We start from the raw sequence: 15,744 nt of genomic DNA, 5'->3' as shown, positions 1-15,744 counted from the left end.
GTCATCGTTAGAGACGGGTTCACAGCTGGGCAGTCTGGCTCCACCCACTAGGCTGTACTCCGTCCCCCACTTTGGCCTGCAACCTCCGCACTTATTGGGAAAATCACAGAAACCATTTCCAAAGAAAATATTTTAAAAGGGTAGGGATGGGTGGCAGGGTGGGCTTCATTTTGTTAAGGAAGGCCCAGATCAATGGGAATATACTGTATGAAATAGCAGTTTTTGAAACAATTGTGATTGTATCTTTTGGATTGGACTCTTATTCCAATAATTTACAGCAATATAATGCTCACCTAACGAGCTAAAAATACAGATATAAAGTACTGATTCACTTTGGAAGAGTTTTAATTTTTTTTTTTTTCAGTAATCTATGTTCACTTATATTCTGGGCTCTAGTCATATAGTGATACGAAGGCAAAATTTCTACTAAAACATTAATCTTAACTAATAAACACTCCCCAGCTGGACTTTCCAATTGGAATCAAGCACTAAATTTAGAATTTTGTACCAAAAATACAAGAAAGAACTTCCTTAATTGGCCTGATATTTGTCAGCACCTAAAGGCCTCGATAAGTTTTATATAAACCATTAACACAGCCTTAAACATTGAAGTAGGCATTCTGTTCTTCTGCCGCTAAGAAAATAAGAACTCTATGTATATATTAAGAAAAAAAAATGATGTCAGTGAGCTACTTGTATGTGCTTGACAGAGATCACTTTTCAAGAATAGTATGATGGAAAGGTCCTCTACCTGCCCCTTCCCCCCCAAAAAAACCAGAAAAACCTTTAGTAGACACTTATATACCCATTAAAATTACATTACTGAGGAATATATCTTGACATAAAATGTACATGATATATTGCTACAGGGAAAAAATACTTGCCTACAAAACAGTCTGGCCAGTTTGTAAAGCACACACATTGTATACACACATACATACACACATATATACAGTTAGTACAGTTTTAACTGTGTGTGTACCAAAATTCTAATCATGGTTGTGTTTTGAAGAAAGGATTGAGTTTTTACTCCAGGAAACCAAAAGAGTGTCTCATTGTACCTAATACTTTGCTAGTGGAGAGACTTCCAGGTGCCTTGGTGTTCAGCTGTGCACATCCAGGCTGATCAGTGTGTTCTTTGGTCAAACCAGCTGGTAATTACTAGAAGATCAGAGTATGCGTGACATGCAGGAGAGAGGCCAGAAGACAGAGAAGAAGGCAATGTCCTATGAGTGTTAGACAGACCCTCTGTAAATATCTCAATCTATTTGAATTACAGTCCATTCAGGAAGGCAAATGTCCATGCAAAATACAGGTAGGTGCCATGCAGCAGAGCAGATATTCAAGTGCTGGAATATTGGAATTACAGCAAACGAGAAAAGAAATTCGCTGTAGTGGCATGTTTAGAAAGACTCCATTAAGAGGCAGGGACCTTGAGAGCTTTCATTATAGTTGGATTGACAAAAAGGAGAACTGGGAGTTTACTTTTAAGGTGGTAACGAGAAAACTGCATGTTCTCTGATATGCAAGCCATGACTGTACAGAGGGCTGAGATTAAGAGGCAGTGTTCAGCTGCTCTCTGTTAGCCAGGACAAAAGCAGAAACACAAGAATTTAAGAGTTTTTGTTATCTGAAAAGAAAGGCAGGCATCTGGCCGTCTAATTATCGCTCAGGAGAGTTAGATGGTTTTTCTGGCAGTAAGGTAAGGACAGACCAAGGTCCTACACCAAAGACCTAGAGCAATCTTTAGAAGAAAGTCAGTGATGTAATGTCAAAGAACACTCCAGCCCAGGGGCCAGATTCATGTGGCCCAAGCCACTTCCTAATCTCACCAGATAGCAGGCTAGAATTCAGTCCCCAGGGAAATGGATAATGCTGACATGACAGTATCTTCCCTAAAGATGGGCTCTGAGCCAGGCTTTGTTGATAAGCTATCCCAGGAGTGCTGGGGCTCTGTGTCACTGACAGGGGAGGTGGCCAGAGGTATTGAAAGCCGGATCACTGGTTGATACTTTGTTCGGAAGGGAGAGAAGCCTAATCGGTCATCTTGCTTAGAGAAGACCACCCCTCCTTTCCACCTGCCCTGGTGCGCTAAAGGGTGCAGGTGGACAAGGTAGGACTGACTGTCCTCAGAAATTCATCCTGGCTTCTCTCCAATGTGTGGGTAAATGTTTGTGTTTTTTTGAAGCAGGTGTTACTGGCAACCTCCACATAACTTATTTCATAAATCCCCCTGATAATCCTGACGGGAATGTATTATAATTGTTATTTTATAGTTGAGGAAACTGAGTCACAAAGAGGTGATTAGCTCACCTCTGCCCCACAGCGAGTGATTGACTGACTTGGGATTCGAACTTGAGCATGCCCGGCTCCCGAGACCGGAACCCATGCTCCTGACCCACCACACCCCTACATGTGAAGGAGAACATCTAAAGCGTGGCCCTTCCATGACTCTGTGCGCTGGGCAAGCCGAGCTCATTCCTACCTACTCTGTTTCTTGCAGTGATATTAAAATGTGGGATTTGATAAGCATCTGTAGCCGAGAGGAGACGCAGCCCTGCCTGACTGAGGTTGACTTGAGGTTGTGGGGAATGAGGTTGGATACATGCGGGTAGATTGGCAGCTTGGAAGCCAGCCTCAGAAATTGGAGTAGCTCCAGTAGGCAGGAAAAAATCCCATGCAAATCAGATAGGAACATAATGATGGAAGTGCCATCTTCTTTCACAAACCCAAGTAATACTTAGGATGAGCTATATGCAGTTGCCAATCCTTAAGTATTTTGACCTATGAAATGACAGTATCATATGGTTCAGCTAAAACAGGTTCCCTGGTGTTTTCATCACACTCTTCTTTCACATCCACTTTCCCCTGAGAGGATGTTGGAGAGGGCTGCCATTTTGAATTTCTTTTTGTTTGCAGACACCAAGCAAACAATCTGTATTGCTTGTCCAACTAGTTAGAAGCCAGTTCTCTTTTTGCAGAATAAAGGTCAAACCTGCTGCACAAGTTTATATATTTGCCATGATTAGGATAAACATTATAAAAATTAAATGCACAGAAAGGCCACACACTGCATTAATTTTTGGAAATCCTTCCTTTCATCAGAAATGAGCAGCCTACCTGCCTACCTTCCATCCTGTTTTCTGCCTTTCAGCAAATCTTCGTGGCATCTCTATGGCAGACTTGTGATAGTGGAATTATCTAAAAGTGTTTGGGTCATAATACCCATGATAGAAGTACAATTTTCCTTTTCCCTTTTTAAAACCACAGCCTCAACTTTCCTTTCCCTGAATGTGTCATTAAAGAAGCAGCATATGAAAGCCTGGGACGGCTCTCTGTTATTTCATTCTAATTTCATTCCTTTGTGGTAGAGAATACACCTTGTATAGTTTCAATCGTTTAAAATATTTTGAAGGTTGTTTCATGGCCTAGCATATAGCCTATCCTGTGGATGCAGGCACACAGAGTTCCAGATCCACCTTTGACACTTCATGGTTTGCTGAACTTGGGCACATTCATTAACCTCCCTGGGCCTTCATTTCTCAGTGTGAAATTGAGGTCATCAAATTGGGTTCTGGCCAGAATTAAACAAGGTAAGATGTGTAAATTGCTTACAAACGTCTAGCATTTTATAAGCCCTCCATAAAAGGTAGCTTTTACTGGCTTGTCTGTGAGCCACAATTTTATTTTTGCCTGGCTGTCCACCAAACAAGCGTTCCTAATCCAACAATTCTTTTTAACTTGTCAGGAAGCGTTCAGAAACATTGTTTCGCAACTCTGCATAAAACCTTTCCATTGCTCCCAAGTTGCCTATCCATTGACTCAAATTTCCCAACCTGATATGCAAGATTCTTTGCAGTATGACCTCAACTCACCATTCCTGTCTTATGGTTAGTTCTCCCTTTTTTCTATGGATAGCTTATGACCATGGCAAACTGAAGAATTTCTTATTTCCCATGCATCTCCATACCATCCTTTTCCTTTTATTTTTGTCACCTGGAATATCTGTCCCCTTTCCCTGCTTTGAAAACTTACCCAGAAAGCCCCACTTGATACTACCACCTTCATAAATACTTTACAGTTTTTTGAATTTTTTTTTTTTTTTTTTTTTTTTTTTGGTACGCTGGCCTCTCACCGCTGTGGCCTCTCCCGTCGCGGAGCACAGGCTCCGGACGCGCCGGCTCAGCGGCCATGGCTCACGGGCCCAGCCGCTCCGCGGCATGTGGGATCTTCCCGGACCGGGGCACGAACCCGTGTCCCCTGCATCGCCAGGCCGACTCTCTACCACTGCGCCACCAGGGAAGCCCTTGAAATGGTTTTAATCTTTGCCTTTAAACCCTCTAACTCTTCCATTTGATATTTGCATTTAAAACCCCTAAACTCCTATTTAGCTCTGGCAGATTTTCTCATAATAAAGTTAGCTGTGACTTGTATTATCATCTTTATAGCATTTTATACTAATTGATGATAAGATTTGCCTTTCAGTCAAGCCTGGTACAATACACAAACATTTTGAGTCACTGTCCACAATTGATCCTGAAAGCGCTGCAAGTGTTGATTTGGGGGGTAGCAATAAATTTTAGTGAGGAGAAGAATTTGCAAATACAGAATCTGCAAAAATATTCTATTTTCTAATTTTAGATACACAAATGTATCTAATACATAATGTTCTGTATCTTAATTTCTTCACTTAATGCTACAATTTAAACATATTTTATACACACATGCATATATTGTTTTTATTTCAGTGGAAAAGGAGCTTCTGTTTTGTTACTGTTGAAGCTGCATATCATTTCATTACATGGGCATTTGTGTTGTTTCCAATCCTTTATTATTAGAGATACTGTATATCTGTAGGATATACATGGATCAAACTGCAATGGAAATGCTGATAGATATTGTCAAATTGCCCTCCATGGTGGTGTACCTTATACACTGCTACCACTATTGTAAGAGGGGATGGCATTCTTTCACATAGAGCATTCTTTGTTGGTTGTAATGACTTGAATTATATTTTAATACCAATCTCCTATGTCAGGGGAACCATCTTTAAGTTTTCCAATAAGCCTTGAGAACCTACTGAATAGAAAAGCAAGTTAAAACCTCAAAGGGGTCAGTGTGTGAGATAGTCACATTCCTTCCCTCGCTGTGCACCTATTTCCTAACCTCTTAATTTGGTACATGACTGTACTAGGTATTTCACATCAAGCCATTTGTTATTCCCCATTCTGGTTACACTTTCTACAAAAAATAACATGTTTCCAAAAATCAGCACACATTGTAGCAACATATGGGCGACATGCATGCTTTTAGTATTTTATTGTTACAACAGCCTAGAGTGGATAATTTGAATAAATTTAAACTATCTGAAGCTTCACTACCATGAAGTTGATGTGCATTAAAGCTAGTAAAATGGCATAGCTGTGACAACTCTTTAATAAGATAACATTTTTAATCCTTGCCTTCATGAAGTTTATATTTTAGTAGTAAGAGATAGATGGTAAATAAGTTAACCATGTATATTTCTGGTTTATCTAGTATGCCTGATGGTGATACATGCTATGGCGAAAAGCAAAGCAAGAAGGCCAGGACAGAGCTGGGGACAGCTGGAAGGTCTGGTTTGGCAGGGATGTTAGGAAAGATAACATTTGAGTAAAGACTATAAGATAATGAGGGTGAGCTATGCAGGTTCTGAAATGCTGGGATGAGGAAAGGGCCCAAGAAGAGGCTCTATCTGGCAGGAAAGTAGCATATCTGTTAAGGGGCCAGGATGGCAGGAGTAGATGAGTGAGGGGACGAGTAAAAGGAGAAGACTCCAGGCAAAGAGTCGAGAAGGAGCTAGATTTTAAAATTTGATCACTATCAGCGTGTTGAGGGTATGGGAAAATAGACAGTCATATGTACTATTGGTGGGACAATCAATGGCTACAATCTTGGAGAACTTTAGGCAACAGCCGTCAAGACTTTTCAACATACATACATTTTGCCCGTGACTGGGATTTCCCTCTTTACATATGTGTACAAAAAGATGCAGGTGCAAGAATGTTCTTTGCAGCATTGTTTTTAATAGCAAATAATTGAAGGCAATCTAAATGTTTTCCAATAGAGAACTGGTATAATGAAGTACGGCACATTGAAGCCATGGAATATTACAGAACTGCAGAAAGAATGAGGTCAAGCTCCAAGTGCTATGATGGGAAGATCCACCAGACACACTGTTAAAGTGATAAAAATCATTGTATTTAATAGTGCATGCCTGTGTGTGTGTGTGTGTGTGTGTGTGTGTGTGTGTGTGTGTATTTATATTTAATAAGTGGAACAAAGTGGTAAACCAACCCTCACTGTATTGTTTAAAAAAAGGATTTAACTTTTATTTCAGTGTTTGATTTAGGTACTCATTTCTCTCATTGTAAAAGAAGTCTTACAAATCAATAAGAAAGATAAATAACTCAGTAATAAGGTAGATAAAGAACATAAATAGAAAGTTTACAGCAAAGGAAACCATTTCTTTCAGGAGACGTGAAAAAGGGCTTAAATGAACTAAAAACTGAAGAAAGTAGAAAACAGCAATGAGATACCACTTTCATCTTTTAGGTTATGAGAGATTAAAGTTTTTGCACACTTTCAATGCTAGAGAGTGTGGGGAAATATGATGGTAGAAGGATAGAAATTCCTGAACTTTTTGGAGTCATTTTTGAGGGTGATTTTTCATTCTCTATGAACTGTTAAAAAAACTGAGATAGAGACTCCTGCTGATGTGAAAAGATCTCAGAGATACATTGCTGTAAGTGAAAAACATCAAGATGCACGATAGTATTAAAAATATGATTTTTTAAAAAGTACATATGCATATATTGATACACACAAATACGCATAAAAATCTGAGGAATGGAATTGGGAGTCAGTCTGTGGGAAAGGGAAGGAGACTTGGCTTTCATTTTGCACCCTTTCTGTATTACTTGACTTTCTCTTTTTTTTTTTTTAACCCTGGGTATTTCTTATTTTTATAGTAAAAATTTAAATCTCATTGAATTGAAAATTCAATTGAAAAATTCATTGAAAAACATTTATCTTTTTTCATATGATTAAGCACAATAATTTAATCAGTTTTTAAAATTGCCTTCATATATATTATTGACTGGTAGTTCCCGTGTATTATAAATCCCATGACAATAGATTTGCCTGTCTTGTTCCCCTGGGTATGCTCTGGTACCTTGGCACGTGGTCGGCACTCCATGAAAGTTTGCTGACTAAATGAATAAAGGAAAATAATTTTTAAATAAAGTGTTCAATATTCCAATACTACTGTCATTCTGGCAGGTATATTATTGCCTCCATTTTACAGACAAAGGAGAGAAAAAACTGTTCAAATCACAAAGTAAGTACGGAAGTGAATAGAATAGATAAAATAAAGCAACTGCAGAGTAAGTTAAGCATTAGAACTGAGGCTAAGACTTTGTGAGTCATGGCTGGCTGTGTAACTTAGTGCATTATCCAACTTCTTGATCACTAACTGGAGAATGGTTGCTAAACTTTTTTGTCCTGGTTCTTGATGAATGGTGCTCCAGGGATCCAGAAAGATGTTAATAGGCGGGGAGTTTTTCTTCATCAGAGCTGTGTTTCTATCTCAGTAAACAGATCGCAATTGGAGAAAATGTGTAGGTTGATCCCATAGGTGGCAAAAAGTAAATTACATCACGTTTGGTTTAAAATTTTTGTGGTATTCAAATTGGGTTACTTAAATTATGGACCATCTATACAACGGTCATTATGTGGTCTGACAACTATTTCTGTGGAGATGGATGAATATGCACTGACATGGAAAGATGTGCCATTATATAATATAAAGTAAAATAGGAATGTACACTATGATTGGATTTTCATAAGTAATATATATGTTAATAAAAGCACTAAATTGTAAATAAGTACAAGAAAGTAATGTAATGAGTTTCTTAAGCTGTGTATTAAAGCATAATTAACTGACTTGGCAAACTTAGTTTTCAGGGTACTACATCCATGAACTTTGGATTATCTTTGTATTTATAAATAAAGTAACTGAGTATTTAATTACTATTTATATGTGTTTGATTAATTCTTCCTTTTCCTAGAAAAGTATTTTCAATTAGATGTCAAAATATTAAGCACTGATCTCTGGTTCACGTCTTAACTTCATGAACATATATTTCCCACTTCCTTTCTTTTAAAAAATTTACTTAATATAATGAAACAAAGTGTCGGTTAGGCTAATTCAACATGTGTAATCCCATGAGGGTGTTTTTATACCTTCCACAGCAGTTACATAATTCCTTGAGGTAGTGGGCACTCAGTAAATGTTTAGTGAATTGCCGTTGGGTTTCTTTCTAAAGAAAGATAAAATATCTTTAAGAAATATATTACAGATTATTCGCTCACCCCCACCAATACTGTGTAACGTTATGTGGCATATGGCTCTTTTTGCTTCACATTGCATATTCCAAATGATTTTCCTATTATGCTTCCAGCAGTAACTTGAGGGAACAAGTGAGGTTGGTGTCGGGGTAAATGAAATGCTTGAGCCTTTCTCTCATGAACCTCTAACTTCTCCGGGGCTTTGGCCTTGCTGCAAGGAAACCAAGGAGGCCCTGGCTTTTTACTCTTGGACCGCCCCCCTCTCCAGATCTTCCAAAAGCGGGTCCACATGATGACTAGCCAGTTTGCATAGGTTGTTAAATCAGCTGAGTGAGTGAGGAAAGGGCACCTTCTACCAGTTTGGCCATGGCTCCCTATAGCCACAAATATCCAGCCACGGGCTACCATATGAAAGATTTTTTTTGAGGAATAATTTTGTGCTTTTGGTGTGGATGCTGTTTCATGATACATTTTGTTCCAAGGCAGACATTTATTAGTAAAATTTATTTAATTAACCAAGGAAGTACAAAACTAACTGCTTAGAGAAACGAATTCAATTCTCCTGTCCTTTCTTTGCTGAGAACAAAGTATGTAATTCATCACACATGGAGCCCTTTTATTTCTGTTCATGAACATTCGTAAGATTTTAGACAGAGCACAGTCAGGCATGGAAGTGTCTTAGAAAAGCCCTTACTTTCATTACGCCCTCTGCGTAGTTCTCTCCTTCAGGGAGAATCACATCTTGATTCCAGGTCACCTGTTACCTAATCCTCTTCCCCTCCACCACTCTAGAAAACATTTTAACGTCCCCAATACTTAGATTTTACCAACTGTGGCAGGTTCAGTAACAACTACCCATCTCTTGCATTTCAAGGTGGCTCAGATGGAATCTTCCTTTTCCAGTAGGTTCTGGGTTTTTTTTGGTCTACCTCTTCTTGCTCTATCCTTTTTTTGAGCCTTATTCAGTAGATATTTAAAGAGAAGACAGCAGGCATATTTGGAAGTATGCCCACTAAGGCACTATTCTTAAGAGAACATTTGTTCAATGTCTTTTTTAATGCTTGTGTGCTTTACTATTCCTGCACTGCTTTGTAGCCATTCTCGTTATTTAGCATAGTTGGTTCTGAACATGACTTGCACTTCCCACGTTGTCATCACCTGGGAGGCTTTTACTGTCACCCGTGCAAAATCACCTGAGCATCTCTGGATGTGGAGCTTGGGAGTTTTCAAATCTTACCCTGGAGATGAGGTAATGAGAACCTCTGATATAGGAAGATATTAGAGACATTGGGTCTGTTTATCTGCCCAGTTGATTCTGATTCTTTAAAATCTACCTGGAAAATGGAGCCATTCTACCATGTTGTATTGAGCAATCTCTGGGTGTAGATATGAGTACATGAGCCAGGACAACATGGGTCTCTCTTACTGTCTGAAAAGAATGAAATTGTGTTAGAGTCAAGTTAAATATTCCAACAAATGTCTATAGCGTAGTTAAGTCCTGATACTTGTACGAGTTTTAAAATTTTGATTTCATAAAATATTATCCAATTTGTAATAAAATGCATTTAAATAATTTCAGTAGATTTTAGAGTTATCATTTTTCTTGTTTTATTTTTCCCTCTATTATAAACACATATTTTTTGTTACAGATAGGAAAGTTTCCTATACTCTCAGGTCCCAGAGCTAATCATTTCTGGTGCCTGTATTTTTAAATAACTTTTTAAATGATATGTCATTACTATTAACACGCTAATAAATATGTGTAACTAAATGTAAGAGGATTTCTAAAACCACAAAGTCATTAATAATTAGGATTATGCTTTAGTTCTAAACAAGCAATTATAATAATTTAACATCTGAAAACCCTAAGCAGTAAAAGTTTTTGTCTAGGTAAACATGGTCAATATATACTTTAAAATTATATTTTCAAGAAATTCTTAAAATATGTTAGCAGTTGTGCCCCAAATTTGCTAAAATTTGTTGGGTTTTATAAATTAAGTGCCTATCGTGCTTAAAATGTATTACTCATTTAATTCTCAAAAAAATGCTGCAAGGAGGATATTCTCCATTTTACAGATAGGGAAGCTGGGGCTCAGGCACAGAATTAGTAACTGTCAAAAGGGTAGGATTTTGACTCAGCCCTCTCTTTCTGGAAGGCATTTGTCGTTTCTACTTCTACCACATTTTTGGCCTTACAGCAGCCAGAATTGCGTTTCTCCTCCAAGGTAATTACAAATATGAGACGGAGTTTCATAGTTGGAGAACAGCATAGCATAGGAGTCTCTGTCTTGGTCATTACATTGCTGCTTCCTTTTTATTTCCGTGGAGGACCAAGTGCTCTACTCCATCCCATGGTGACAGTACAAGACAGAAGTTGGCAGCTGGTAAGAAATTCAGGCAGAGTTTGCGTCTGATGACAGAGATAGCCTAAAAAAATAACTGGAGAGAGAGGCAAATCAAATGTTAAACTTGACATTAAGAAATCAATATTGATGACACAACGCCTGGGACTTTTTACATTTCTTAACTTTTCTAAATAAAAGAGGAATCAGTATTTTTAATAGACAAAAGACTGTGCCTTGGTATTAAATCATGGTTGGAGAAAAAACTATTTCTGTTTCATTGCAAATGAAGTAAAGAATGCTGTTAGGTCAGTGGAGACAGCTAAGCCCTGTAAAGCTGCTTACTTTGCATTAAGAAACTACAAAGTAAGAAACAGCCCATTATTCCATCTCTAGAGTTATTTCAGGAATGGCCCTGGAAAGTTCGGTGGATCCCATTTTAAACAAAGATCTGTTAGTTTTGTTTAAATCTGTAAAATCATCCTTAAATTTTTCAAGTTTGTAATACTTTTCACTTCCTTTTTTACATGAAAGCATAAGATTTAAAAGTTTAATTTCCAAAACATCAAAAAGAAAACTGTCTTCTTTTAAGAAAGAGATTTACATGGAGGATAAAATGTGTCAACAGCTTATAAATCCTAAAGAAGCATTTATTACACTTTATTTCCTTTGTATGGAACCATTCACCCAACCATTCTTCTGGATTTTACATCAACAATTGAGTTCCATCATCAGTTAAACTTCATCCCACTGTCTAATAACTATCTATTAAATTATCCCACTCTCTCTTAAGGTTTAAAGCGTTCAAGAGAGATAGGTAGGTGGTAAATGCTGTCATTCTGTTTCAAAGGTAAATATTTTGTGTAAGAGATTAAGTAAGGTCTTAAATAAGGTCTCAGAAGTGACACCAGCCATCTACTTTGTACAGAATGGTATCATTTCCACAAATGTACCATAATTATAGTTTACTATTATTATTATTAAATATGAAAAGTCTTATGCATGACACCAGGAAATTTTCCTAACATAGATTCCATTTGTAATTTTCTTTGTATCTGTCAGTGTGCCCTGGCCGCCTAAAAGACACAAGCTCATGACATAAAAAAGTGACCAAGGGTGTATCAGAGAAGTTATTCATCAACTACTGTGTCCTCCCTGCTCTATCACAGGCCAGTGTCTTTATTTATGGAGGGGTCACATAGGTTTGAGAGCCTGTTTTAAGAGATAAAAAACTGTCTTTGCCAATTTGAAAAAGCAAATTTTGGAAGAACCAAGTGTTCATTTTGAAATAAGGTTTCTAGGACAGTGCAGTGAGTGCTTCCCCCTCCTTCATCTAAAAATTTCTGAAATATTTTTAGCCATCTAACACACACACACACACACACACACACTATAGTGACCTAGTTGTCATAATCATCACTAATTCTAAGTTTGCTCTGTGTGTGGACCAGCTGCATCCCTGGGGAGCTTGCTAGAAATGCAGCATCTCAGGCCCCACCCCAGACCCACTGAATCAAAACCTGCATTTTAACAAGATCTCCAGATGTTTCATAGGTTCAAACACATTCAAAATTTGAGAAGCTGGTGTCAGGAATCACTCACTGCCTGGAAGAAAGGCCAAACGTGGCACTATCTGTATTTTCACTGAATTAATTATTTTTCTGTGCTGGAGAGAATCCTGCTCTTTTCTAGACAAGGGAGATCCTGAACCAGGTGGTAGAGAGGAAAGCTTTAGGCAGGTAAAGGTTTTATAACCATAATAATGAGACAATAGCAGCTGTAAAATAATGCCAGGGAAATAACTGATGAGATTCCATTGTGACAGATGAGTTTTTTTCTCAGCAGTTTCCTCTTTGATGGTATCTTCAGTTAAAGATCTGCAAAGAGAAAGGTCCATAACCGGGAATGGGATGATGTAAGATGTGACCTTTCGGTAGTCTCTAAGGACAACTGTTTCTTATTATAACAATCCAAAGAGTATGAAGCTGTAAAAATATTTTTTGGGGGGTGTTGGAGTGCCAAGAACCAAATCAATAAGAGTGCACTATTCAGAATCGAATACTTCTCATGTGAATATTCATTTTACTGTAATCAGTTATTAGATGAACCTCCCTTTTACCCCTAGGATTTCTATACAGTTTAGAATTTAGAGATGTTCATATTTTCAGGTAATGACTTCTTATTGCTGACTGCTACAACTTCTCTAATAAGATCAATATTTATTTGCTGATTACTAAATGCATCCAGCACAAGCCATTAAGTTAATCTTCACAATACTCCTAGGCAGCTAAGGGCTCATTATTTCCTTTTTACTGATGAGGAAACTGAGAAACTAAGAGATTGAGTAATTTGCCAAAAACTGTACAGCTGCTAAGTGGCAGAAGCAAGTATTAAGTCCAGGATCTCTCATTCCAAAGTCTCTCCTCTTAATTATGACACTAGATTGCCTTCTAGACTTCTTTATGGCCCAAGAGCACTGGCTCTTAGGGACGGGAAAGCATTTCAAATCTCATTATTGCTCTAATTAGTAAAACCTTTTGGTAAATAATTACATATAAATCTTCTGACACACCCAAGCACCTGTCTTATCATTCACACCCAAATACTGGTCTCATTGGTGACTCATTACTATAATAATAGTATTAGAAGGCCTCAAAATCTCTTTCATGTGGAACTTATAAGAGGTACAGAAATTCAGCTAAGAATTTTAGTTTTATTTTAAAGATTTATTTTTAAATTATCAATATATATTATTACCAAATAATAAGATTAAAGTATAGGAATGGAAGGATCATACAGTGAATTAGTATCTAAAATCATTTAAATCATGTCAAGAATGTTTTAAGCATTCTGCTTTTTAAATTTTTTAAACATTTTTTAGCTTTTTAAAATACAAATTGGAGGACTTTTGAAAATACTTGCTTAACTTTCCTTATTGTTCAGAAATCATCAGTTTTAGAAATTGGCTATTGACGGGTGACGAGTAAGAGATTTCCTTTTGCCAGACAATATAGTGACATACATTAATATGGAAATTGCCAGTATGTTTGGATATTTATGGAGAATCATCAAAAAGAAATCTAGATCAATCTATATAAGCAAAGAACACAAAATTTATGAGTTTAATTTTTGCTGCCTCTATGTTTAAGTTTGGCAATTCAGGCAATGAGAATGTTGTATGAATTTGAATGCATGCATATTCAGGGTTATTTTGGAAGTGTATGGAATATAATGCAGAAAAGAAGAAACAGTTTCCACTCAGATTTTTACTTTTTAACTACACAATTGTTCACTCGCTTCATTATGTGCTTGGTTTAAAGAAAAAAGTAAGAATTCAACTAAGAATATGATTAGGAAGGTATTAAACTCTCTAAAATCTATAGGGAACACATTCATTTATCAATTTGGGGATGCTTATAACATGTTTTTTCTGCTTATAACAGGTCTTTTCTAAGTGGAAATTTTTCTATGCAGGCAGGTAAATGTCTAGTCTTAGGAAGATACTTTAACAGGGAAATAGCAGAAGGTGCTCCAGATAGAACTCAAACCCATATCTGTTTTATTCCAGAATCTTTTTCTGTTTCTAGTAGTTGTCTTTTTCTATCTCATCTTTGTCCTGATTTGTGATCACAGACGTGGATAGACTGTTTCACCTCTTTTCTAGAACCAAATCAGAAGCCTTTACTATGGTAAACTGCTCAGCTTGGGAATGGTCTTGGTGACGTCTTTCTCATGAGTGTCTGAGTAGGTGGCTGCCGGCCAGGATTCCCTCTACCTGGATATCCTGTCCATTTGAGTTTCTCACCTTGCAGAGTGGGCGTAGGTAATGAGTAGCTGGGAAACGATCCTTTCTTGATCGGTTTTGTTTTCCCTCTTTGTTCCCTCTTTATGTGGGGGGATGGATTATTTCTCTACCTAGGTCTAAACAGAACTCTTTCCTTCTGAACCTGGTTTGCATTTACTCTATAAATACAAAACATGAAATCAGAGCGTGACATTTTTTGACCTTATCCACAGATTCAGGAGTACCATTAAAGAATAATTGAACTAATGAAGTAATTGGGAGACTTGTATTATATCTTGTGTATAAATAATATAATATAGAATAGGATAATGTAATATATATTTATAGAAAAAATGTGTTGTAAAGATAAATGGAAAACAGCACTGGAGCCTAGTTGGAACCACCCTGCACAGCTTTCTTCTGTCCCTTTCCTGTTCTTCTGTCTGCCTGGTCTGCTGCCCAATCACATCTTTCCCCTCCACCTTGACACCCTCCCCGCCACAACGCAACCAAATTCCTCCTGCAGCTGGCATGAACCCCAGCCTTCTAGGATGAGGATTTTAACACACTCCTGGGAGCTTGTGTTGAAAGTGACAGAGCAAGTTAGACCAAAAGGAGAGAGGCGGCTGCCTGATGACAAGATAAGAAAGGTTTCAACAATTGATGGGTTCTGGCTTCTAAAATTAGCTCTTTTGAAGTGCTGGAATTTCCATCTTTTACCGATGTATTTCTTGGCAGACGTCCTCTTTGTAGTGATTGCAGTTGTTCCATTTGGAATTAGTTCAGTTCTTCAAAGCAAGGAGAATCTGTTTAAAGACTTAGCTGCAAATTGTGTTTTTGTTGGCGATGGTCACTCCTGGGCAACAACCAAGTGGGGTGACACTAACTGCATCCATCCTGGCTCATTATATGTCATTAAGATCCTTTCTGCAGATTAGGAACGGTGGAAGGTTGGAGAGAGCAGTGCCACAGCTGACTCCTGAGGAAGGACCTCTTAAGTCATCTGTACCCTAAGGGGCTCATCACCCCACTGATGGTTAATACCGTTCTCTTGGGGAAAAAAGGGTATTAATATAAAATGTTCATGTTCATCATCAAAAAATTGGAAATGGACTAAGTATGTATGATTTTAAAGCCAGTAAAATATTGTAGGTATATGCTGTAAGCACCGTGCCAAGTTTATTGATTTACGGTGGAAGATTGCCTTTCCAGTATCTGAAATATCCATAA

General features: G+C 37.7%; 1 protein-coding gene across 3 annotated transcripts in view; it reads left to right on the top strand.

Annotated features, from left to right (window-relative positions):
• ELOVL6 (ELOVL fatty acid elongase 6) overlaps window positions 1–15,744 on the top strand; it is a 134,596-nt gene that overhangs the window by 21,563 nt on the left and 97,289 nt on the right. The gene's annotated exons all lie outside the window — the stretch shown is intronic.

Source organism: Delphinus delphis, chromosome 5 (assembly GCF_949987515.2).
Source record: "Delphinus delphis chromosome 5, mDelDel1.2, whole genome shotgun sequence".
Lineage (NCBI taxonomy): Eukaryota > Metazoa > Chordata > Mammalia > Artiodactyla > Delphinidae > Delphinus > Delphinus delphis.
The sequence above is the reverse complement of the archived record's forward strand: the minus strand, read 5'-3'. Positions and strand labels throughout refer to the sequence as shown.